Source organism: Hyla sarda, chromosome 6 (genome assembly GCF_029499605.1).
Source record: "Hyla sarda isolate aHylSar1 chromosome 6, aHylSar1.hap1, whole genome shotgun sequence".
NCBI lineage: Eukaryota > Metazoa > Chordata > Amphibia > Anura > Hylidae > Hyla > Hyla sarda.
Genome location: NC_079194.1, coordinates 206,722,877 through 206,748,938, shown reverse-complemented (window position 1 = coordinate 206,748,938; position 26,062 = coordinate 206,722,877).

Genomic DNA, 26,062 nt, shown 5'->3' with positions numbered 1-26,062 from the left:
TTATTATGTGCTATTAGGAGGTAAAGATCACTGCTTATTGTAACACATAAGCAAGAGAGTACAACATGGCAGCTTTAAAAACTCTTAAGTAATGTCATTTGCAACTCTATGAAAATGTTCTGCCTACTACAGTATCTGTTCTTTGAGAATTGTATTTGTGGCAATAAAGCATAGCACTTTAACAACAAGAATTTAAATAGTGTATTCACAATGGTGAAGTTAGCATTAGCTTCCTGGATGTTATCCCAAGACTAAATTAAATTTAAGAAATACACAACCTGGGTCCTAAACGAAAAATTTGCATTTTTACTCTATAATGTGACTGATGAAATTTAGTATGAATATTTAATGCTGAGGTGAAGTTTTAGAACAAAACTAAAGAGTTCTGGGTCAGCATGCCTTAATACTGTACTATTTGAATACTAGCCAGGTAGACATGTGCCTGAAAAAAGGTAAAGGTTCTTTGAAAACAGGCAGTATGTGGCAAATAAATAAATGATAATTAAAGGGGTACTCCGGTGGAAAACTTTTTTTTTAAATCAACTGGTGCCAGAAAGTTAAACAGATTTGTAAATTAATTCTAATAAAAAAAAATATTAATCCTTCCAGTACTTATTAGCTGCTGAATACTACAGAGGAAATTCTTAACTTTTTGGAACACAGAGCTCTCTGCTGACATCATGACTACAGTGCACTCTGCTGACATCTCTGTCCATTTTAAGACATAGAAAACATATGCTGCTCTGGACAGTTCCTAAAATGGACAGAGATGTCAGCAGAGAGCACTGTGGTCATGATGACAGCAGAGAGCTTGTGTTCCAAAAAGAAAATAATTTCCTCTGTAGTATTCAGCAGCTAATAAGTACAGGAAGTAGTAAGATTTTTTTAATAGAAGTCATTTACAAATCTGTTTAACTTTCTGGCACCAGTTGATTTAAAAAAATTTAAAAAAAAGTTTTCCACCGGAGTACCCCTTTAAGAGAATTCTGAGAAGCCATTTATTTGTAAATAATGCAAAAGTAAGAAATTCGGCAAATACTTCTTATTAGCAAAATTGCTCACTTTTTATGCTGTGCCTACATTAGGGGAATGGCTTGTTAAAGTCCACCAGGTTTGTAGATTCGAGGAAATGTCCCATAGAGCCATGAGGGTTATACTTCAAGACCTGGTCACCATGGATCGAATACCCCCACAAGGGAGTCTTGTGGATTTTGCGACTATGAGGTTAGGCTCAGAACTTATCTTGTCTGCTTCAATGGGTGGAGCGATCGCTTGGTGGTAGACAGATCAATCTGCAACCAATGCAACAGCTGTAGACACCCTGATTGAAAACCACAGGTCTTTTGAATGGATGCAGTTCATTTATGTTTCAATGGGTGGGGTGGCTGATGTGTGGGAAGGAGGAAAATGGAATTATGGGATTTGTAGCCAAAAAAAGAAAAGTAAAAAAGGAAATACCAGTTCACAAAAAGCTAGCCACAGTATTTTGGTAATCTCACAACATAGCCATTTAGCCCCAAGACAAGCACTGGTCCTTCTTAAGCATGTCCATTACTGTCTGCCAGGTACGTGCTATAATCACCTTATGGTGGATAACCCCTTTAAATAACAAGTACAACATTGGAAATAGCATGTAAGCCGTAGCCGGGACCCTGCAGCCACTCCAAGCCTCGTGTGCAGCATACAAATAAAGAACCTCTGGAGAAAAGGGCTGGATTACAAAGGGCGCTGGGAGCCAGGTAAGAGTATTGTACATTTATGAACCGCAATAAAATGCATTTTGCAGTAATTGATGCCTGATCAAGCGGTATTACTGCAAAATGCATTGCATTGTGGGTAAGAAAATGTACAATACTCTTACCTGGCTCCCCGCACCCTTTGTGATCCAGCCCTTTTCTCCAGAGGTTCTTTGTTTGTATGCATGTCAGGAACTGTCTGGAACAGGAAAGCTATGGGGATTTGCTTCTCTGGACAGTTCCTGACATGGACAGAGGTATCAGCAGAGAGCATTGAGGTCAGACAGAAAATAACAACTCAACTTCCTGTGGAGCATACAGCAGCTGATAAATTCTGGAAGAATTAAGTTGCTTTAATAGAAGTAATATTCAAATCTGTTTAACTTTCTGGAGCCAGTTGATATGAAAAAAAATAGTTTTCCACCAGAGTACCCCTTTAACACACAGAAGGCAGCTGAGCAGGGGAGTGCACTACCAAGATAGCTCCCTGCATTGCTCCTTTGCTGTGATTTGAATGCTATCCCCAAACAAAGAAATGGAGCCTGGTGGATTGATGCAGGAAGTACAAAAATTAAGATAGGATAACTCCTTTTTTTAACCATTTTTTTTTTATTTTTTCGTATTTTTTTCTCTACATTTCCATATTACTATATGTTATAATGATCATGAAATATTGCCATTTTCATCTTGGTCATTAGGTCTAAAACTAAGCTAAGGCATCTTGTTCTGTACAGATCATTTCCAGTAATGCCTTAGTTCTTAGACTAGACAGAATTACAGTAAAAGGTGACACCAGTAGAGAGATAACACTGGATCCATCACCACTCACAGCAGATATTAGAACCCCAACCCCCTCCCTGTAGCAGGGCCGGCATTAGGGCGGGGCAAACCAAGCAATTGCCTATGGCCCCCCATCCCCCAGGGGGCCCCCTGCCGGCTGCTCAGCACAGGACTAATCAAGCCCGGGGGGATCCGTGGCCGCCACTGAGCAGCCTGCAGGGGGCCCCCATCACATTCTGGACATCCCTGTGTCCCAAAAAATCTTTTCGGGACACAAGGATGTCCCTGTTACCTTTCTGCAGCTGCCCCCCGTTAACTTTAAAAACGCAGGGGTCGCCGGGAGTTAGCGCAAGCAGGGACGTCACTGATGTCCAGTGCATGCGCCCATAGCAACGGAGGAGCGGAGTGGAGCTGTGAGGAGGACGCCCACCGGCCAGAATGGTAAGTCACCAGCTGGCAGCACGTCCTCTTCGGTGCTCCGATCACCGTTCCTCCGGTCCCGTGACCTACTGCTATGGTCAATAGGCCATAGCAGTAGATTGTGACCCCCGATTGGAGGACCAGTGGTCGGAACACTGAAGTGGGGCAGTACACAGACATACAGCCTCCAGCCATACACTTTATATGGCTGAAGGCTGTATGTCTGTGGGGGAACTGTACTGCACCTAATGTGGGGAACTATACCGCACCTAATATGGGGGAACTATACTGCACATAATGTAGGGGAGCTATACTGCACCAAATGTGGGGGAACTATACTGAACCTAATGTGGGGAACTATGCTGCACCTTATGAGGGGGAACTATACTGCACCTAATGTGGGGGGAAATATACTGCACCTAATGTGGGGAACTATACTGCACCTAATGTGGGGAACTATATTGCACCTAATGTGGGGAGCTATACTGCACCTAATGTGGGGAACTGTACTGCACCTAATATGGGGGAACTGTACTGCACCTAATGTGGGGGAACTATACTGCACCTAATGTGGGGGAACTATACTGCACCTAATGTGGAGAACTATACTGCACCTAATGTGGGGAACTGTACTGCACCTAATGTGGGGAACTATACTGCACCTAATGTGGAGAACTATACTGCACCTAATGTGGGGAACTGTACTGCACCTAATGTGGGGAACTATACTGCACCTAATGTGGAGGAATTATACTGCACCTAATGTGGGGGAACTATACTGCACCTAATGTGGGGGAACTATACTGCACCTAATGTGGGGGAACTATACTGCACCTAATGTGGGGGAACTATACTGCACCTAATATGGGGAACTATACTGCAGCTAATGTGGGGAACTATACTGCACCTAATGTGGGGAACTATACTGCACCTAATTTGGGGAGCTATACTGCACCTAATGTGGGGGAACTATATTGCACCTAATATGGGGAACTATACTGCACCTAATGTGAAGGTACAATACTGCACCTAATGGGGGCAACTATACTGCACCTTATGTGGGGAACTATACTGCACCTAATGTGGGGAACTATACTGCACCTAATGTGGAGAACTATACTGAACCTAATGTGGAGAACTGTACTGCACCTAATGCGGAGAACTGTACTGCACCTAATGTGGGGGAACTGTACTGCACCTAATGTGGGGGAACTGTACTGCACCTTATGTGGGGCAACTGTACTGCACCTAATGTGGGACAACTGTACTGCACCTAATGTGGGGAGCTATACTGCACCTAATGTGGAGGAACTGTACTGCACCTAACGTGGGGGAACTGTACTGCACCTAATGTGGGGGGAACTGTACTGCACCTAATGTGAGGGGGAACTGTACTGCACCTAATGTGGGGGGGAAATGTACTGAGCCTAATGTGGGGGAACTGTACTGAGCATAATGTGGGGGAAATGTACTGCACCTAATGTGGGGGAACTGTACTGCACTTAATGTGGGGGAACTGTACTGCACCTAATGTGGGTGAACTGTACTGCACCTAATGTGGGGGCAACTATACTGCACCTAATGTGGTGCAACTGTACTGTACCTAATGTGGGGAGCTATACTGCACCTAATGTGGGGGAACTGTACTGAGCCTAATGTGGGGGAACTGTACTGAGCCTAATGTGGGGGAACTGTGCTGCACCTAATGTGGGGGAACTGTACTGCACCTAATGTGAGGGGAACTGTACTGCACCTATTTTGGGGGGAACTGTACTGCACCTAATGTGGGGGGAACTGTACTGCACCTAATGTGGGGGGAACTGTACTGCACCTAATGTGGGGGGAACTGTACTGCACCTAATGTGGGGGAACTATACTGCCAACCTAATGTGTGGGGAACTGTACTGCCAACCTAATGGGGGGGGGGAACTATACTGCCAACCTAATGTTGGGAACTATACTGCCAACCTAATGTGGGGGAACTATACAAAAATATAAAATTTTACTATTCTGATCCCTATAACTCTTATTTTTCTGTATGTGGGGATGTATGAGGGTCATTTTTTGCGCTTTGATTTGTAGTTTTTAGCAGTACCATTTTTGTTTTAATGGGACTTTTCAATTGCTTTTTAGATATTTTTTAATGGTATTTGAAGTGACCAAAAATGTGCAAATCTGGTTAGTGCACTATTACGACTTTTGGGACCCCACTTTTGATTTTGCCTAGGGCCACGCTAAGTCTAAAATTGGCTCTGCCCTATAGAATGTCATTTTATAAAGTGACAGATAATATTTCCAATTCATGTGAATGGGACAGGTCCTGCCTATTGCTGTCTATGCCCATTGGTCCTGGTGTAAAGCATATGACTAGGTAAAATGGCAGCCCCCCAAGTACAAAAATTAAATTAAATTCACTATGGCACATTTTAGATTTATAACTTGTAAGATCTCATTGGATATGACTAAAGTTAGGAGTCTTTACGGAATGCACCTTTTGAACTAAAACAGAATATTAAATGCACATCATAGTTATTATGGAAAAGGATTATGGATAAAGTACAGTGTACAACAAAAACACCAGCAGCTTTATTGATACATTTGATCTGCCAAGGTCAGGCTTGCGTTTCTGGATTGAAGCTAATAAATCTCGGATGCTGTGAAACAATTGATAGATTGTTGGATGAACAATATGTACTCTGACACCCAACATGTTAAAGCCACTTGTTAACTAAATGCAAGTCTAGATGAAATTGAGTTTATGGTCAGGAAAGAGCACTTGTGATAAATGATTTATATCTACATGACAACGTCTAGCATCTTTAGAAATAGAGGGAAGACAAAAGGTAAACATAGTTGTTTAAGAACTGAACGTTTAACGTTTTTAATAATTTATAAGAGAAAATATGAACGTGCCGAATAGTGAAAGGTTTATATGCCTCGGAGACAAATATACTTTAATACTGAGGTTCAAGAACAGAGCAAATACTCCCTCCCTCCCCCGGCTTTAAGCTTATAAAATTCTCTCCACTTCAGAAGATGTGTTGTATATACATTGAAATCTATAACGCCATCCATGAAGGTTTTGACAAGTTAGACAGTCAGGAGGCTCCAAGGTGATTGTCTGTTGTCATTTTTGACTGATTTTACCACCAAATCTCACACACTCGTGGTGGTTTGACCTTGTGGTGATAGTGATCTATCTTCATGGAAGACAACTGTCGGCAATGTCTCAATTTCGTTGCAGGAAACTAGGTAGAGAACCTTGGCTATCCCTAAAGAGGAAAAATGTGTTAAACATCTACCGACCTTCTAACATTAACCATTAAATAGACAACACATCATAAATGTCAAAGTGACACACTAAAGCTACCGGCTTGTAATTGGTAAATGGTATATGCATGTTGGTTACTGTAACAAGTCATCAAAGAGAAAACTATATGTATTAATATATATATATATATATATATTGTACATATATATATATATATATATATATGTATAAATATATATATATATATATATATATTATTATTATTATTACATGGTTTGCATGGTTGAGTTAAAATATAGACCAATCTCTATTATGTTCAACCAGATGATAGGTGTGTGCCAGTAAAATATTCCAGGGAAAAGTGTGTGGCAACACTGTATTTAGGGTGCATAGAATGTGGTAGTACTATATTCAGGGACACAGTGTGTAGCAGTGTTTCATTCAATGGACATAGTGTGTGAGTACCATGTTTAGGGGCACAATGTGTGGCAGTATTATACTTAGGAGCATAGTGTGCAGCAGTGTTAAATTTAAAGAGTGCTGTGTGGCAGTGCAGCGTGCCACTGTAGTGTTGTAGATGCTATGCCAAGGGCTAGCTGGAATTTGTAGCTCTGCACACTAACATAAATGGGTCACAGTAGCTGGAGTGGGACCCTCTGGCACCATTTTACAGGGTACAGTATGTGGCAGTATTATATTCAGGGACACAGTGTGTAGCAGTGTTTCATTCATTGGACATAGTGTGTGAGTATCATGTTTAGGAGCACAATGTGTGGCAGTATTATACTTAGGAGCATAGTGTGTGGCAGTGTTACATTTAAGGAGTAAAGTGGGGCAGGGCAGCGTGCCACTGTATTGTTGTAGATGCTATGCCAAGGCCTAGCTGGAATTTGTAGCTCTGCACACTAACATAAATGGGTCACAGTAGCTGGAGTAGCCCTCTGGCCCCTGTAGCAGTGGTAATGGGGAGGGGGGCTTTACATATAGTTTTGATAATGGTAGTGCGTTTTTTAACCCGGGTACACTTAAACACTGTGCCTGGCTGATGATATCGTGGGGTACCCTTGTTGTTATGCAGGTTCAATAGACAAGGACAAGTAAGGACAAGAGAAGAGAAGAGTGCAAGGCATAGGGTAATTTTACAGTTTTTTAAGAGTTCACAGTTTCCCCATGAGTGAAACAGCAAAAGGTGGTACGGGTTATAGAGAGTTAATAATGAATTAGTTCATGAGATGTTAAAATCCTTTAAAGGGGTACACCACTGCTTCAGCGATCGGAACATTTTGTTCTGTAAGCCAGGGCTCGTGACGTCATGGCCATGCTCCATTGTGATGTTACACCACGCCCCCCCCCCCAATGCAAGTCTATGGGAGGGGGCGTAATAGTCACCACGCCCCCTCCTATAGACTTGCATTGAGGGGGCGTGATGTCACGAGCGCTGCCACCCGCATTCAGTGTTCAGAACTAAATGTTCTGAATGCTGAGGAAGTGGAGTACCCCTTTAAGTGACAGAAATCCTACCTGTTCACTCCCACCAGTAGAAGTAGTGAAAACCCAACCAGAGACCCACTAAGGATACAGTTACAACTGTTACCCTCTCAGGCTAGAAATAAAAAGTCACCGACAAAAATGACTTTTGCAAATATCTCCTCACAGCCCCATATTCTTGCTCTCCATCTTATATTTCCTTCTCTCTACTTCAGACAACGTGATACTACTCCTACTCAACATACTGCATTTGAGATTTGCCTGTCCTGAGATTTATAGTTCTACTGATAGTTAGACTTGTTTCTCCTGTGTTGTATGTGCTAGACTCAGAGGCTAGGTCTGTCCTGGGTGATATTTGCTCCCTCCTGTTTTTCACTACACTTTACTACACTCAACTAGGAAGAGACCTAATTGAGGATTTATACTCGACTTATGACTGGAACTCTGCACTTGCTTTATGTCCTATGTATGTGAGAAAGCTATCAGGGGTCCTAAGGAGGGTTGTCAGTGAAAAACTATGCAAGGATCCCTACCCTCACCTACATTTTCTTGGGTTATCTGAGACACAACTTTCTTTGAACGTGTCCAGAAAGGATATCCCCAAATTTAAGTCTGTTGCTGATGAGGCCAGGTCCATAGGAATAGTGCAATCAGGCCCTTAGAAATATGATTGCTCCTGAATTCTACCTCTTGAAGTACCACTGTAGCAGTAGGCAGGAGAAAATATGTGCTGTAAGAGTGCTGAAATGTTCAAGATGTTGGCAGACTTCCCGTGAAGGTGAGAGTGCTGCAGGACAGGTGTTCTTTCTTCTATGGATAGGCCAAAACGTAACTAATATGTGCTTTTAGAATTCCTGGGATTGAGGTAAAGACAGGACAGATCTTAGCCCTAATTGGCTAAGAGGTGAACATCTGACCTGTACCAAACCTCTTACAGTTGACGAGAAAGAAATTTGGAGCTCAAGGTCTAAAAAAGATATGGATAAAGATGAGTTCAAAATCAATTAATTTATTGTATTAAATAAAATAAGTAGTCAAATGCATATACACAGCCCACCCACAGGGCCCTTGTGGGTGGTTATGGTAATATAAATGTACAAATGATGCAAAGAAAAAAAAATATATAAAAAATTATAAATAGAAAAGGATAGCAAAGATCTATTTTACTGAAGAAGGAACCTATGGAGGTTCCGAAACTCGTCTAATATATATTTAGCACTGCCACCACTGTAGAACTACTATACTACATTTTATCTTATATCGCTCTCTGATATATTTTTTTTTTGGAGTCCTTGTCTGTACCTTTTGGGAAACCTCAGACCCGGCACGCAGACTTTACCCAAGGCAGACGCCAGCTCGCCGACTTCATCTGCCGTAATTGCACACTGCCATATGTATGCAGCACAACAAGAGCCACATACCGCAGCGCAAGAAGAACTACACACCTCAGCCAGCACCGTGGACCCAGCGAGATACCTCCACTTCGCCACATCCAGGTCTGCATACTGAGAGGGCCGGCTGAACTTCGCTAGCAGCCGCTCTCACTGCAAGAACCAGGAAGTACTCGCTTAAACGGCTAAGGGTGAGCGGTACCGTGTACTAGTATCTATTACAGGATCATCTCTTATTTCATTTGCACATTATTGATGAACATTGTTAACAATCAGCACAATCTTTGCATACATACCTAAGTTTATTCCATTATTTACATCATTCTGCATTACGCACATTACGCACAGGACAACATAATGTAACTCCAAGTCAATCACACTTCTGTGAAATCACACTGTCCACTCAGGAAGCAACATTGATTGACAATCAATTTCACATGCTGCTGTGCAAATGGAACAGACAACAGGTGGAAATTATAGGCAATTAGCAAGACACCGCAATAAAGGAGTGGTTCTGCAGGTGGTGACCACAGACCACTTCTCAGTTCTTATGCTTCCTGGCTGATGTTTTGGTCACTTTTGGATGCTGGCGGTGCCTTCACTCTAGTGGTACCATGAGTCGGAGACTACAACCCACACAGGTGGCTCAGGAAGTGCAGCTCATCCAGGATGGCACATCAATCCGAGCTGTGGCAAGAAGGTTTGCTGTATCTGTCAGCGTAGTGTCCAGAGCATGGAGGCGCTACCAGGAGACAGGCCAGTACATCAGAAGATGTGGAGGAGGCCATAGCAGGGCAACAACCCAGGAGCAGGATCGCTACTTCTGCAGGCCACAAATGTGCATGTGTCCACTCAAATGGTCAGAAACAAACTCCATGAGGGTGGTATGAGGGCCCGACATCCACAGGTGGGCGTTGTGCTTACAGCCCAACACTGTGCAGGACGTTTGGCATTTGCCAGAGAACACCAAGATTGGCAAATTCAGCACTGGTGCCCTGTGCTCTTCACAGATGAAAGCAGGTTCACACTGAGCACATCTGACAGATGTGACAGTCTGGAGACGCCGTGGAGAAAGTCCTGCTGCCTGCAACATCCTCTAGCATGACCGGTTTGACAGTGGGTCAGTAATGGCGTGGGGTGGCATTTCTTTGGGGGCCGCACAGCCCTCCATGTGAATTCCAGAGGTAGCCTGACTGCCATTAGGTACTGAGATGAGATCCTCAGACCCCTTGTGAGATCATATTCTGGTGCAGTTGGCCCTGGGTTCCTCCTAATGCAAGACAATGCTAGACCTCATGTGGCTGGAGTGTGTCAGCAGTTCCTGCAAGAGGAAGGCATTGATGCTATTGACTGGCTAACCCATTCCCCAGACCTGAATCCGATTGAGCACATCTGGGACATCATGTCTCGGCTCCATCCACCAACGGCACTTTGCACCACAGACTGTCAAGGAGTTGGTGGATGCTTAAGTCCAGGTCAGGGAGGACATTCCTCAGGAGACCATCTGCCACCTCATCAGGAGCATGCCCAGACATTGTAGGGAGGTCATACGGGCACATGGAGGCCACACACACACTACTGAGCCTCATTTTGCCTTGTTTTAAGGACATTACATCAACGTTGGATCAGCCTGTAGTGTGGTTTCCACTTTGATTTTGAGTTTGACTCCATATCCAGACCTCCATGGGTTGATAAATTTGATTTCCATTGATAATATTTGTGTGATTTTGTTGTTTGCACATTCAACTATGTAAAGACGAAAGTACAGGGTGGGCTATTTATATGGATACACCTTAATAAAATGGGAATGGTTGGTGATGGTTGGTGGCACATTAGTATATGTGAGGGGGGAAACTTTTCAGGATGGGTGGTGACCATGGTGGACATTTTGAAGTTGGCCATTTTGAATCCAACTTTTGTTTTTTCAATAGGAAAAGGGTCATGTGACACATCAAACTTATTGGGAATTTCACAAGAAAAACAATGATGTGCTTGGTTTTAACGTAACTTTATTCTTTCATGAGTTATTTACAAGTTTCTGACCACTTATAAAATGTGTTCAATGTGCTGCCTAATGTGTTGGATTGTCAATGCAACCCTCTTCTCCCACTCTTCACACACTGATAGCAACACCGCAGGAGAAATGCTAGCACAGGCTTCCAGTATCCATAGTTTCAGGTGCTGCACATCTTGTATCTTCACAGCATAGACAATTGCCTTCAGATGACCCCAAAGATAAAAGTCTAAGGGTTCATATCGGGAGACCTTGGGGGCCATTCAACTGGCCCACGACGACCAATCTACTTTCCAGGAAACTGTTCATCTAGGAATGCTCGGACCTGACACCCATAATGTGGTGGTGCACCATCTTGCTGGAAAAACTCAGGGAATGTGCCAGCTTCAGTGCATAAAGAGGGAAACACATCATGATGTAGCAATTTCGCATATCCAGTGGCCTTGAGGTTTCGATTGATGAAGAATGGCCCCACTATCTTTGTACACCATTTACCACACCATATCATCAATTTTTGTTTTCCAACAGTCTTGAAGGGATCTATCCAATGTGGGTTAGTGTCAGACCAATAGCGGTGGTTTTGTTTGTTAACTTCCCCATTCACATAAAAGTTTGCCTCATCACTGAACAAAATCTTCTGCGTAAACAGAGGGTCCTGTTCCAATTTTTGTTTTGCCCATTCTGCAGCACCTGAAACTATGGATACTGGAAGCCTGTGCTAGCATTTCTCCTGCGGTGTTGCTATCAGTGTGTGAAGAGTGGGAGAAGAGGGTTGCATTGACAATCCAACACAATGGGAAGCACATTGAACACATTTTATAAGTGGTCAGAAACTTGTAAATAACTCATGAAAGTTACGTTAAAACCAAGCACATCATTGTTTTTTTTTGTGAAATTCCCAATAAGTTTTATGTGTCACATGACCCTCTTCCTATTGAAAAAACAAGTTGGATTCAAAATGGCTGACTTCAAAATGGCCACCATCGTCACCACCCATCTTGAAAAGTTTCCCCCCTCACATATACTAATGTGCCACAAACAGGAAGTTAATTGTCACGATGCCGGCTGGCAGGTAGTGGATCCTCTGTGCCAGAGAGGGATTGGCGTGGACCGTGCTAGTGGATCGGTTCTAAGTCACTACTGGTTTTCACCAGAGCCCGCCGCAAAGCGGGATGGTCTTGCTGCGGCGGTAGTGACCAGGTCGTATCCACTAGCAACGGCTCAACCTCTCTGACTGCTGAAGATAGGCGCGGTACAAGGGAGTAGACAGAAGCAAGGTCGGACGTAGCAGAAGGTCGGGGCAGGCAGCAAGAATCGTAGTCAGGGGCAACGGCAGGAGGTCTGGAACACAGGCTAGGAACACACAAGGAAACGCTTTCACTGGCACAATGGCAACAAGATCCGGCGAGGGAGTGAAGGGGAAGTGAGGTATAAATAGGGAGTGCACAGGTGAACACACTAATTGGAACCACTGCGCCAATCAGCGGCGCAGTGGCCCTTTAAATCGCAGAGATCCGGCGCGCGCGCGCCCTAGGGAGCGGGGCCGCGCGCGCCGGGACAGGACAGACGGAGAGCGAGTCAGGTACGGGAGCCGGGATGCGCATCGCGAGCGGGCGCTACCCGCATCGCGAATCGCATCCCGGCTGGAGACGGTATCGCAGCGCACCGGGTCAGTGGAGCTGCCCGGAGCGCTGCGGTAGCGAGAGAGAAGCGAGCGCTCCGGGGAGGAGCGGGGACCCGGAGCGCTCGGCGTAACATTAATATCACCAACCATTCCCATTTTATTAAGGTGTATCCATATAAATGTCCCACCCTGTATTTCATACGATTAGTTTATTCATTCAGATCTAGCATGTGTTATCTTAGTGTTCCCTTTATTTTTCTGAGCATTGTATTTTTTAGACCTTGAGCTCCAAATTCCTTTCTTATATTTCTGTTTATCCTATTGTACCTAGGGTACTGGTGCAACATTTGGCCAGCTCGGTCTATCTCTAATCTTGGTCTTGATCTGTGAGCTATCCCATTTATCCTTCTTTTTGCACACTCTTACAGTTGAAACAGAATTTTGGATAGGATATGTTAACCCCTTACAATATGCCTGAGCACATACGGGGACCATATTAAAATACAGAATACATTTGTACAAAATACATTTGTAATGCAGTAAAGCTAAGAGAGATAGTTCTCAGCCCTTGAGAGAAAGACATTAGACAGAGCAGCAACCTTTGTGACTACAGCTATTTGAACAGTGTTCAGAGTAGAAACAGGTGACTCGACTCTGCTCTGGGACACAACAACTGTGTAGCAGTATCTTCATACTGTTTTTCTCTTTGTATATAAAATGAGAATCTGCAGCAAAAGTGGGAAGTAAAAGTGTCTGGGCAGCTAATTCTAGAGACTAAAGGTAGATGGAAGAAGTGATAGTTTTCTAGATCAGATGGATAGCTAAACCTAAAAAGACATAAGGTCCTATGAAATTGCCAGCTGAACATATACAAGTGGCCCATGCAACCCCTCGAGAAATACCTAGGCTTATAAAAAAAAACTCTGTATGGAACACAGACATAGACATGAAGACATACAAAGCTACAATGGAACCATATAGACTTCTTTGAGTGTCATGTTACAGCACAGTGTAACTCAAAACAATACTTTTCATACCGTATCACTAATGGTGTCCTATTAGTGTTTCTTTTATATTTTACATTTACCATATTTTTATATAGAATGTAATCAAATATGTCTATGTAACTGATCTATTATTAGTACCAGCCAAGAAATGTACTGTAATTCAAGTCTCAATAATAAGAGGTATCTGCCTTTTTACGATACCTGTCCCTGCCAAGATTTTCTCTGCTTGTGTTTATTTTTGTTTTTAACGTAACTGTCTATTGTGTTACATGTCAGCAAAGCATATTAAACCCCCGCTCAGTTTTTCATTGGAATTATTACAAACTGCAGCTATCCGTACATCACACACTGCAGCTTGTTTTAATTGTTATGGCCTTGAAGTGTTGTGTAAGCTATTTTTCTTTTCTTTTCTATTCCCAAAATGTCCTAGTTGACAGATTCTCAAGATTTATGTTTGAATTTTACAGCAACAAATATATGCATCTGCAGTAAGACAAAACCTGAATTAATTCCAATATGAGCTAATTAATAAATAAGTATTATGCAGAGGATCATCTTGCAGATGCTCATGTTCCCATACCTGGAAGGATTTGACAAATACTATATTATAAGGTACAACAAAGAAAAGATTTTATTAAGTGGGGGCACTGTTGTTACGCATACATTGCAAGCAAAGAGCAATGTATTTATTTTTCATTTTTAGTTTGCCTTTACTATTTTTAGTTATACAGCCTGATTGATGTCATATTTGAGACTTTCTTTTAGTGTCTATATGAAAAAAAAGTCTCCAAAAGGATATCATCCATATGCCATAGTATATTTAAACACATTCATATACAGTATATAGTTAGTTGGAGGCCCATCCCTTCACTTACAAGTTATAAAGTATCTCTATATATTTCATTAATTAATTAATTAACAAAAATAAATAAAAAAATACCAGTAAACGGGCTAGAAAAGTGACTTAACATGTTAATGTAAAAAAGTACCCAGCAGCATGTATACTTTCTTTACAAAATATATTTTGTATAAAATATATTATGCATTAAAACTAAACCCATAATGAATATTAGGCTATGTTCACACAATGTATTTTGGTGCTTAGGGTTGTGCTTATATATATTGTAGGGATTTCACTCTGGGGACAGCTCTGGGATCATCCTTGACACAGCCACAGGACACGTTTCTACTTCATTCAGCAGGTAAACAACAATTTCTTTATGCAAGTCTGGCTCCTCACCAGCTTTATTAGGAGGATGCAGGATAAACAAAAACATAACACAGGAATCAAAATAAAAACCTAGGCCGTTCAGCAACTAACTGTACAATACAACATGCCCTGACTATCCACTGGAGGGTTTTTCCCTGCCAGTGAAAACATGCATCCTGCAACCTTTACTAACTGTTCACATACAGCGTTTGTGGCCTCTTGTTTTTTCATCTTAGACCCCTTGTCACAGTCCACTTCACTGTTGTGGGTCACTCACAGCGTCTGGCTGTGTGCTCCTTGCAAGGGCCCTTTGCCTCTCAGATAATGTTTCTGGACACGCAACCTGTGATGCCTTAGCATAGATAGAATATTCTAGCAAATGACCAGTTCTATTGCCATTGCTGTCTACAGAAGTGGAAAAAGCAGCACACTAGTTGGATTAGTGAGCAGTGGAAAAAGAACAATTGGTCAGATGAATCCTGGTTTCTATTGCATCATGCGGACTGAAGGGTCACAACTTGGCACACGCAACATGAATCCATAAACCCTTCCTGTTAAGATTGGTGGAAGTGGTGTGGTGATGTAGGGAATGTTTTTTGGCACACCATGGGACCTCTGATACCAGAGGATGGACATTTGGGACAGTCTGGTTTGTCGAAGCATTGTGGCTAACCAAATTCCTCACTTTTTGGCAATCTGTTGACAGAAAAACATTTCACCATAAAAATGCACCATATCACAATGGTCATATAGTCATGGATTTGTCACATGTACCCAAGTCTTAGCCCTATAAAATCTGGATTTAGTGAAATGTGTCCTTACCTCAATCTTATTTGTGAAAACTGCAAAAGCTATTCAATCTGCATAGGCCCAAATTCCTACATAACTATTTCAAGATATGCTGGAAATTAAAGGGGTACTCTGGTGGAAAAAAAAAGTTCTCAAATCAACTGGTGGCAACAGATTAGATTTTTAAATTACTTAAGTTTAAACCCTTAATTCTTCCAGTACTCATCAGCTGCTGTATGCTTCAGAGGAAGTTTAGTAGTTGTTTCCATTCTGACCACGGTGCTTTCTGCTGACACCTCTGTCTGTGTCAGGAACTGTAAAGAGCAGAAGAGGTTTGCTATGGGGATTTACCCCTCTGGACAGTTCCTGACACGGACAGAGGTGTCAGCAGAGAGCATTGTGGTCAGACTGGGAAGAACCAAATGTGAACAAGGGTATGGGTGTATTGTAGCACCTGGGTGTAACGAGATGCAACTGAGTCTCCACACTACTCAGTATATATCCAGTCCAGTGTAAATGGCACTCGTACAACAGATGTGTTCCAAGACTTTAACACTTTTACTTCCAATACTTCTTCATTCAAAGATTATTTTCATACAGGAATAGTGTACTTGAACACAATGCAAAATCACCCAGTGCATAGTCGCCGATACACGGTCACAGCATTACAACAGACCTTTTCGGCTCCAGCCATAGCTCCATGTGAACATGTCCATTAGCGCTGTGAACCTTGCTTTCTTCTGAGACTAGCATAAGAGGCTCACCAGCCGGTGAGCTTGATTGGCGACGTTTCAGGATCACTCCCTTTCTCAAGCCTGAAATGAATAACCCACCACCACATTATATAGACCTCAGTCTCGCTAGAATTCACATCTAAAAGTTAAAATCATTATAAAATAAATATAGTGGTAAATGTACCATTTACCACTATATTTATTTTATAATGATTTTAACTTTCCACAAAAATTACATCGACTGGAGCCGAAAAGGTCTGTTGTAATGCTGTGACCCAGGGGCGTACCTAGGGCATTTGGCACCCGGGGCGGACCCTTTGTTTGGCACCCCCCCACCCGCACCCCCCCCTTAATTACACCCCCCCCTTTATTTACCCCCTCCCCCCCTTAATTACACCCCCTCCCAGGAGCGGACTGACAACACTCAGGGCCCATGGACCAAAAAAAAAGCAAGGGCCCCTACTAGGCTCTGCAGCTCGTCAATCCTCTGCCACGCCCCTATTCCACCCAAATCCCACACACAATAAACTAAAATGTATATATGTAAGAAACACTTTAACATAGGTAAATGTCCATGACCAATAATACTGGAATACAAGGAGTAAATATTTACCACCACAAAATAACTGGATAATACCGCCATACTGTACTGAATAAAACCACTATACACAGACCAGTATACTATAAAGGATCTGTATAAGTGATTATATACAGGACCATATGGCGGTAGATATCAGCTGTACACAGGATGTGTATACCATATACCGTATTTATCGGGGTATACCACGCACCGGCCTATAACACGCACCCTCATTTTACCAAGGATATTTGGGTAAAAAAAGTTTTTTACCCAAATATCCATGATAAAATGAGGGTGCGTGTGTGCGCGTGTATACCCCGATATACCCCCAGGAAAGGCAGGGGGAGAGAGGCCGTCGCTGTCCGCTTCTCTCCCCCTGCCTTTCCTGGGGTCTAGAGCGCTGCTGTCGGCCCTTTTCACCCGACAGTCAGGGGGAGAGAAGGGGCAGCGGCACCCATTGCCGGCGCCGCTGCCCCGTTGCCTCCCCCCATCCCCGGTGGCATAATTACCTGAGTCCGGTCCGCGCTGCTCCAGGCCTCCGTCGTGCGTCCCCAGCGTCGTTGCTATGCACGGCGCGGCGCTCTGACATCATGCGCCGCGCCGTTCAGCGCATAGCAATGACGCCGGGGAAGCACGACGGAGGCCTGGAGCAGCGCGGACCGGACTCAGGTAATTATGCCACCGGTGATGGGGGGAGGCAACGGGGCAGCGGCGCCGGCAATGGGTGCCGCTGCCCCTTCTCTCCCCCTGGCTGTCGGCGTCGCTTCTATCTCCCTGGCTATCGGCGCCGGCACCGATAGTCAAGGGGACAGAACGGGCAGCGGCGCCGATAACCAGGGGGTGAGAAGGGCCGACAGCAGCGCTCTAGACCCCAGGAAAGGCAGGGGGAGAGAAGCGGGCAGCGACGGCCTCTCTCCCCCTGCCTTTCCTGGGGGTGTATCGGCGTATAACACGCACACAGACTTTAGGCTAAAAATTTTAGCCTAAAAAGTGCGTGTTATACGCCGATAAATACGGTAAGTTGTTACAGTTACATTTTGGGACTCACAATTACGTATTTTCTGATCAGCGGCGTCCTCTTTCCTTTTCTTCTCCGTCCGGATCTCTTAACATCTGCAAGAAAAACATGTCAGACTCTGCATATATTCAGTGCCCTCCCCTCCTCTACACAATCTTTCCATCTATAGGCCCACAAACTGTAATGATGCCCTCCTTGGTGTCCTGCACAGTAAACGGGCAGGTAGGTAGGTAGCCAGGTAAAAAGGTAACTACAAGGAAACTACAGGAAGCCAGATAGGTAGGTAGGGGGCTAGCTAGGTAGTTAGGCAGCCATGTATGAAGGCCAGGTATGTACATAGTTAGGTAGCTGGGTATGTAGGTAAGTAGTTAGGCATCCAGGTATAAAGTTAGGTAGCCCCCCTTCCCTGTAGGTATAGGCAGCAGAGTTAAACCCCCTTCCCAATAGGTATAGGAACAGAGTTAACCCCCATCTCTCCTTAGGTATAGGCAGCAGAGTCGCCCCACCCCCTTTCCCCGTAGGTATAGGCAGAATTAAACCCCTTTTTTCCCATAGGTATAGGCAGATTCCCCCCCCCTCTTCCCAATTGGTATAGGCAGTTACCCCTCCCCTTCCTCATAGGTATTTGTAGAGTAACCCCCTCCCCTTAGGTATATGTAGAGAGTACCCCCCTCCCCTATAGGTATATGTAGAGTAACCCCCTCCCCTTCCCCATAGGTATATGTAGAGTAACCCCCCTCCCCTTCCCCATAGGTATATGTAGAGTAACCCCCCTCCCCTTCCCCATAGGTATATGTAGAGTAACCCCCTCCCCTTCCCCATAGGTATATGTAGAGTAACCCCCTCCCCTTAGGTATATGTAGAGAGTACCCCCCCTCCCCTATAGGTATATGTAGAGTAACCCCCTCCCCTTCCCCATAGGTATATGTAGAGTAACCCCCCTCCCCTTCCCCATAGGTATATGTAGAGTAACCCCCCTCCTCCCCTATAGGTATATATGTAGAGTAAACCACATATTGCCTCTTGAGAACGCCGTGTGACGGCGAAACATGTAGAGGCGGCAATTTTGTGTTTTAACTAGTGTCACAACTGGGAAGTTTGGGCTTCTGCAGAGCCCTGTATACTGGAAGCCATGCTGCTCCAATAACTATTATCCTCCCATGTGACATTGCATTTTTTAACTATCACTTTCTGGAATTGTTACCTTTTAGATATACACCATTAAAAGTTATGTTTTAGGGGGAAAAATTTGAGGTGTTTTGCACCCCAGGCCACGGCCTTGGGGTTTGGTTAATCGTACATGTAGAGTAACCCCCTCCTCCCCTTCCCCATATGTATATGTAGAGTAACCCCCCCTTCTCCCCTATAGGTATATATGTAGAGTAACCCCCCTCCCCCATAGGTATAAGTAGAGTAACCCCCCCTCCTCCCATATAGGTATATATGTAAAGAAACCCCCCCTCCTCCCCTATAGGTATATATGTTGAGTAACCCCCCTCCTCCCCTATAGGTATATAGAGTAACCCCCCTCCTCCCCTATAGGTATATGTAGAGTAACCCCCCTCCCCCATAGGTATATGTAGAGTAACCCCCCTCCCCCATAGGTATATGTAGAGTAACCCCCGCCTCCCCCATAGGTATATGTAGAGTAACCCCCCCTTCCTCCCCTATAGGTATATGTAGAGTAACCCCCCCTCCCCCTTAGATATATGTAGAGTAAACCCCCCCTCCCCTTCCTTTCCCCATAGGTATATGTAGAGTAACCCGCCTCCCCTTCCCCATAGGTGTATGCAGAGTTGAGAAAAATAAATAAAACAAGGATGCACACCTGATATCCCACGCAGCGATCTCCTCAGCTGCAGGGCCCGCGTCTTCTCCCCTCCACAGTACAGGGGCCGGATGAGTGACGTCACCGGCGCCTGTACTGCGTGCTGCGTGAGTGCGGAGGTCACGTCTCCTCTGTGTAAGCTGCAGATGCGGCTCACACAGAGGGGACGCCTTCTCCTGTATGTGCGTGTATCGCGCATACAGGAGGATGTAGCGCTGTCTGCTGGGGATCTGGGACGAGTGTCCCGGATCCTCAGTAGTGGTGGCGGCGGCTGTGGCGGGTCAATCCACCCCTGGCACCCCCTTCGTGAGCGGCACCCGGGGCGGGCCCCCCCCCCCCCCCCCCCTTAGTATGCCACTGCTGTGACCGTGTATCGGCGACTATGCACTGGGTGATTTTGCATTGTATTCAAGTACACTATTCCTGTATTAAAATAATCTTTGTATGAAGAAGTATTGGAAGTAAAAGTGTTAAAGTCTTGGAACACATCTGTTGTACGAGTGCTATTTACACTGGACAGACTGGAAGGAACTACACAACCTTTTCTGTAGTATACAGCAGCTGATTAGTACTTTTCTGTAGTATACAACAGCTGAAAAGTACTGGAAGGATTAAGATTTTTAAATAAAAGTTATGTACTAATCTATTTAAACCATGATGAATTGCTGCGGTTCTAAAGGTCATAGGAGGTCCCACACTATAAGTGATGGGGTGCATTTCATAAAGTGCCTATTCAGTGTATGACATATGCATTTTTAAGATTTTATGACGTTTAAAAAAAGAATTAAAGGGGTTATCCAGGAAAAAACTTTTTTATATATATATCAACTGGCTCCAGAAAGTTAAACAGATTTGTAAATTACGTCTATTAAAAAATCTTAATCCTTTCAGTACTTATGAGCTTCTGAAGTTAAGGTTGTTCTTTCCTGTCTAAGTGATCTCTTATGACACGTGTCTCGGGAACCGTCCAGTTTAGAAGAGGTTTGCTATGGGGATTTGCTTCTAAACTGGGCGGTTCCCGAGACACGTGTCATCAGAGAGCACTTAGACAGAAAAGAACAACCTTAACTTCAGAAGCTCATAAGTACTGAAAGAATTAAGATTTTTTAATAGAAGTAATTTACAAATCTGTTTAACTTTCTGGAGCCAGTTGATATATATATATATATATATATATATATATATAAAAGTTTTTTCCTGGATAACCCCTTTAAATGGTAAATTAGTAATCTTCTCAGGTACTGCATTCCCATAACTAATCTCATTTGTTCATTGTCTTGTCTTTGTATTTCTTATGTACATTGACACCTGCTTATAAAATTACTTTTAAACATTGTATACCTTGTATATGGAGGTGTTTTTGCAAAACATATAATTGGAGCACATTGTGCATTTGTTGCATGGCAGTCACTGGCCACTGACATAATTTATAGACAATTACTTGAAAGGTAGTTGCATACATTACATACACTAGAATGCTTTGCAGCACACTGGAATCGTGTTAGCAGTATGCTTTTCAATTAAAGGGAATGTGTCATAAAAAAAATGACCAATTGTTTAAATCTAGTTTTTATGCTAACCATATTTTTTTTTTATAATTTTCAGTGATGTGTTTTCTTGTTTTGTATTTTAATATCTATATTTTACAATAATCATGAAATCTTGTAGTTTTCCTTCTGGACACTAGGGCTAAAACTAAGCTAAAACTTTTCAATCTGTACAAATGATTTCCCAGTGATGCGTTTCTCCTCAGAGCAGATAAGAAATACAGTGAAAAGGGACACTAGATAACACTGGTTCCACCACTATTGACGGCAGAGATCAGCATCCCCAGCTTTCCTGTTGAAGGACCTTTGAAAAGGTTACAAAATAATTTTACTCATATAATTACTATTTGGTCAACTTGGAAACTAGTGTTCTACAATTTTTCTTAGTTTTGGGTTTTTGTTTTTCTCTTTCTATAAAATGCCATACATGAATGCTGCACTTAAAGGGGTATGTCAGGATTTTTTTTTGTTTTATTTGACTATGCTACAGGGGCTGTAAAATGTGTGTAGTTCATAATATAGTATCTGTTCCTGTGTTTGATGACTGGTCTCGCAATTCTTATGTCATCTTTGCCTCAATGTTTATCTTTACAGCATGCAAAATGAGTGTAGTCTCAGGTTTTTCCAGGTTGCAGTGCAGCTCGAAAGAATACATCACAAGTAAGGTGTTAAAAGTGAGCATGTCTGCTTCAATGGGGGGAGCAACCGCTGGGTGGGGGGGAGATCATTTTCCATAGGGCTGCAGCTGTACTGCAATTGGTGGGGTGAATGATGTTTGGGAGGGAGAAAAATGACCTCACACTTACAAACAAGATATCCTGGGACTTGTAGTTGGAGGGAGAAAGCTGCAACAGGAAATTGCCATTTCACAAAAAAGAAATCAGCAGCATTATGGTGGACTCACAACACAGCAGTTTAGCCCAAGACAAGCATGGATCCTTCCTAAGCATGTCCATTACTGTCTGGCAGGTAAGTACTATGGTGGATAACCCCTTTAACAAAAACATTGCATGTAAAACCACCTATAAGGCTTCTGAAAATGGCTTTAAATTGATGGAAATGCTATAATGATGTGTAATAGAATGTGTAGACATTGTAAAAAAAATTAAAAAGGTTAAGGAAAAGGGGGCATACTTGTGAAACTTGTGCACGGCACCCACCAATGTGTTAAAACAACTATAAGATAATGAAAAAGAAAAAGAGTGCAAAGGTGTTAAACCTTAAATATAAATAATAATAATTTTTATTATGCTGACATAATAATAATTATAATTAGAGATGGGTGAATTGAAGCTGACAAAGTCTCGAATTTGTTCCAAATTTCATGAAAAATTTGATTATGAACGAATCCAAATTTCCTTGCGCTTCGTGGTAACAAATTTCTTCATTCACTACATTTTGTGTGGGCCGGGTTAAAATGGCAGCTACATGTGTGAGGACATGGGGCAAGGAAGTCTGGGAAGGTGGGAAAGCGGGTAGGCGGGATCACCCTGAATCACATGGCAGCATGCAGCCTATCAGCAGCCAGCCCTGTGATGTCACAGCCCTATATATTTGGCAGCCATTGCCGAACATGGGCACTTCCCATTTTTGCTGAAAGAGCAGAGACTGTGCGTGCACACTAATCACCGTTACTGACAATACAGATCAGCACAGGGGGAATCCATTGACCTCAAGCCCGCAGGCAGGGAGAGTTTAGCAGCCGTTTCATAGTCTGCCAATTGAGATCATCTTAGGAAGTACTCCCCATTTAAAGACTGCAAGCAACCATTGTGACGCCATACGGTCTCCCGACATTGCTGCCACATCCGGACTCTGTCATTGTGCCGCTCTGCGGCAGTGATTCTAATAGCCACACCTGTAATCTGCATTTCATACTGAATAACAGTATTATTTCACTAGCCCAGCACACTCCCTATGCATTTTACGCAAAGTGTTCTACACACCTATTGAGGCTCTCTGTAGCCCAGAAATAGCCATTTTCAATAGCCATTCGCCACAAATATATGTAGATCGAACCTAAAGATAGGGGATAAGGGTCCCGCTGCTGGGGAACTCTGCAATCTGTCATTCAGCACCATTCTTTGCGAGCTCTCCCCAGCACTGGAGGCTCTGAGTGTGCAGTGTGACAACCACGGGGCTGGAGTATGGTGAAGTCACGACTCCGACCCCATGTGCAAAGGTGGGTGCTGAATAACAGATTGCGGGGGTCCCCAGCGGCAGGACCCCCTGCGATCAGGGGGCCGGAGTACCCCTTCAAATGGCACATCTTGAAAGTTGAGTCTGCTTTGAAATCTTTGCATGGGAGAGACCTTGCTTATGCAGTATAACTACCTTGTCTCTTGTTGCTGTGCTCTGTCTTACCATGGAGTATGACATGTGACATGAAACTGTTTTCCACAGCCTCATCTGTTCGGCTTTTCCTCAACTAGCTTTAAGCCTTCTAGATACTGGGGTTTTTTTCGGTAATTTTTATATGTAATTATTATGTTACATATAATAATTATGAGTTTTACCTGTTTGGTATAATTAGTTAATGATACACCTGATTACTGTATAATCCTACAAAATCCCTCACTTCTATTTTAAGAGAATTCTATAGCACACATGTATTACAAACCCTTCCTCCTCTGTTAGTTCTTGATATCTTCTAAAATTCTCATTAAACATTTTTCCCCTCAAACTCTTTAAGGGGTACTCTGGTGGAATTGTTTGATATTAATTAACTGGTGCCAGAAAGGTAAACAGATTTGTAAACTACTTCTATTTAAAAATCCAAAATCTTTCCAGTACTTATCAGTTGCTGTATACTGCAGAGGAAGTTCTTTTCTTTTTGAATTTCATTTCAGTTTGACCACAGTGCTCTCTGCTGACACCTCTGTCTATGTCAGGAACTGTCCAGAGCAGGAGCAAGTCCTTATAGCAAAACTCTCCTGCTCTGGACAGTTCCTGACATGAACAGAGGTCTCAGCAGAGAGCCCTGTGGTCAGACAGAAAAGAAATTCAAAAATAACTTTTTCTGTATTATACAGTAGCTGATAAGTACTGGAAGAATTAAGATTTTTAAATAGAAGTAATTTACAAATCTGTTCAAAAAAAATGTTTTCCACTGGAGTACCCCTTTAAGAAAGGACAACAGCTCCCCACTTATGCTGTCTTGTCTGTGCTGTCCAATGCATATCAGAAACTGCTCATTTAGCAGCTCAGGTACTCAGCTCTTTACTGCTCAGGTAACTCTCTTGTACAGTTTCATGCAGTACTTCTCAACATCTCATGGCTTCCAGTGCACCAGCCCCTTTAAAGCCTCTAGACCATGGGTAGGCAACCTTTTTTGTAGTGCTGTGCCCAAATGTTTTTCCAAGTAGCTTGATGTGCCGGCAATGCTGGACCCCAACATCAGTCCCCACCACAATACAGACTCTAGAATCAGTCTGCACCATAATATAGACCCCAGAATCACCACCCACCATAATACAGACCCCAGAATCCCCCCCCATAATATAGACCCCAGAATCAGACCTCCCTACATAATACAGACCCCAGAATCAGACCCCACCATAATACAGACTCCAGAATCACCACCCACCATAATACAGACCCCAGAATCCGACCCCACCATAATACAGATCCCAGAATCAGACCCCACCATGATACAGACCCCAGAATCACCACCCACCATAATACAGACCCCAGAATCACCACCCACCATAATACAGACCCCAGAATCACCAACCACCATAATACAGACTCCAGAATCACCACCCACCATAATACAGACCTCAGAATCAATCCACCCCATAATACAGACTCCAGAATCACCACCCACCATAATACAGACCACAGAATCACCACCCAACATAACACAGACCCCAGAATTAGTCCCCATGATAATACAGTCCCCAGAATTAGTCCCCACCATAATACAGACTCCAGAATCCCCACTCGCCATAATACGGACCCCAGAATTAGTCCCCACCATAATACAGACTCCAGAATCACCACCCACCATAATACAGTTCCCATAATCACCACCCAACATAACACAGACCCCAGAATTAGTCCCCACCATAATACAGTCCCCAGAATCACCACCCACCATAATACAGACTCCAGAATCCCCACTCGCCATAATACAGACCCCAGAATTAGTCCCCACGACAATACAGACCCCAACATCAGTCCCCACCACAATAGAGACTCCAGAATCAGTCTGTACCCTAATAGAGACCTCAGAATCACTACCCACCATAATACAGACCCCAGAATCACCACCCACCATAATACAGACCCCAGACTCAGACCCTATCATTATACAGACCCCAGAATCAGACCCCACCATAATACAGACCCCAGAATCTGACCCCACCATAATACAGATCCCAGAATCAGACCACACCATGATACAGACCCCAGAATCACCACCCACCATCACACAGACCCCAGAATCACCACCCACCATAATAGAGACCCCAGAATCACCACCCACCATAATACAGACCCCAGAATCACCAAGCACCATAATACAAACCCCAGAATGTGAGCCCACCATAATACAAACCCCAGAATCTGACCCCACCATAAAACAGATCCCAGAATCCGACCCCACCATGATACAGACCCCAGAA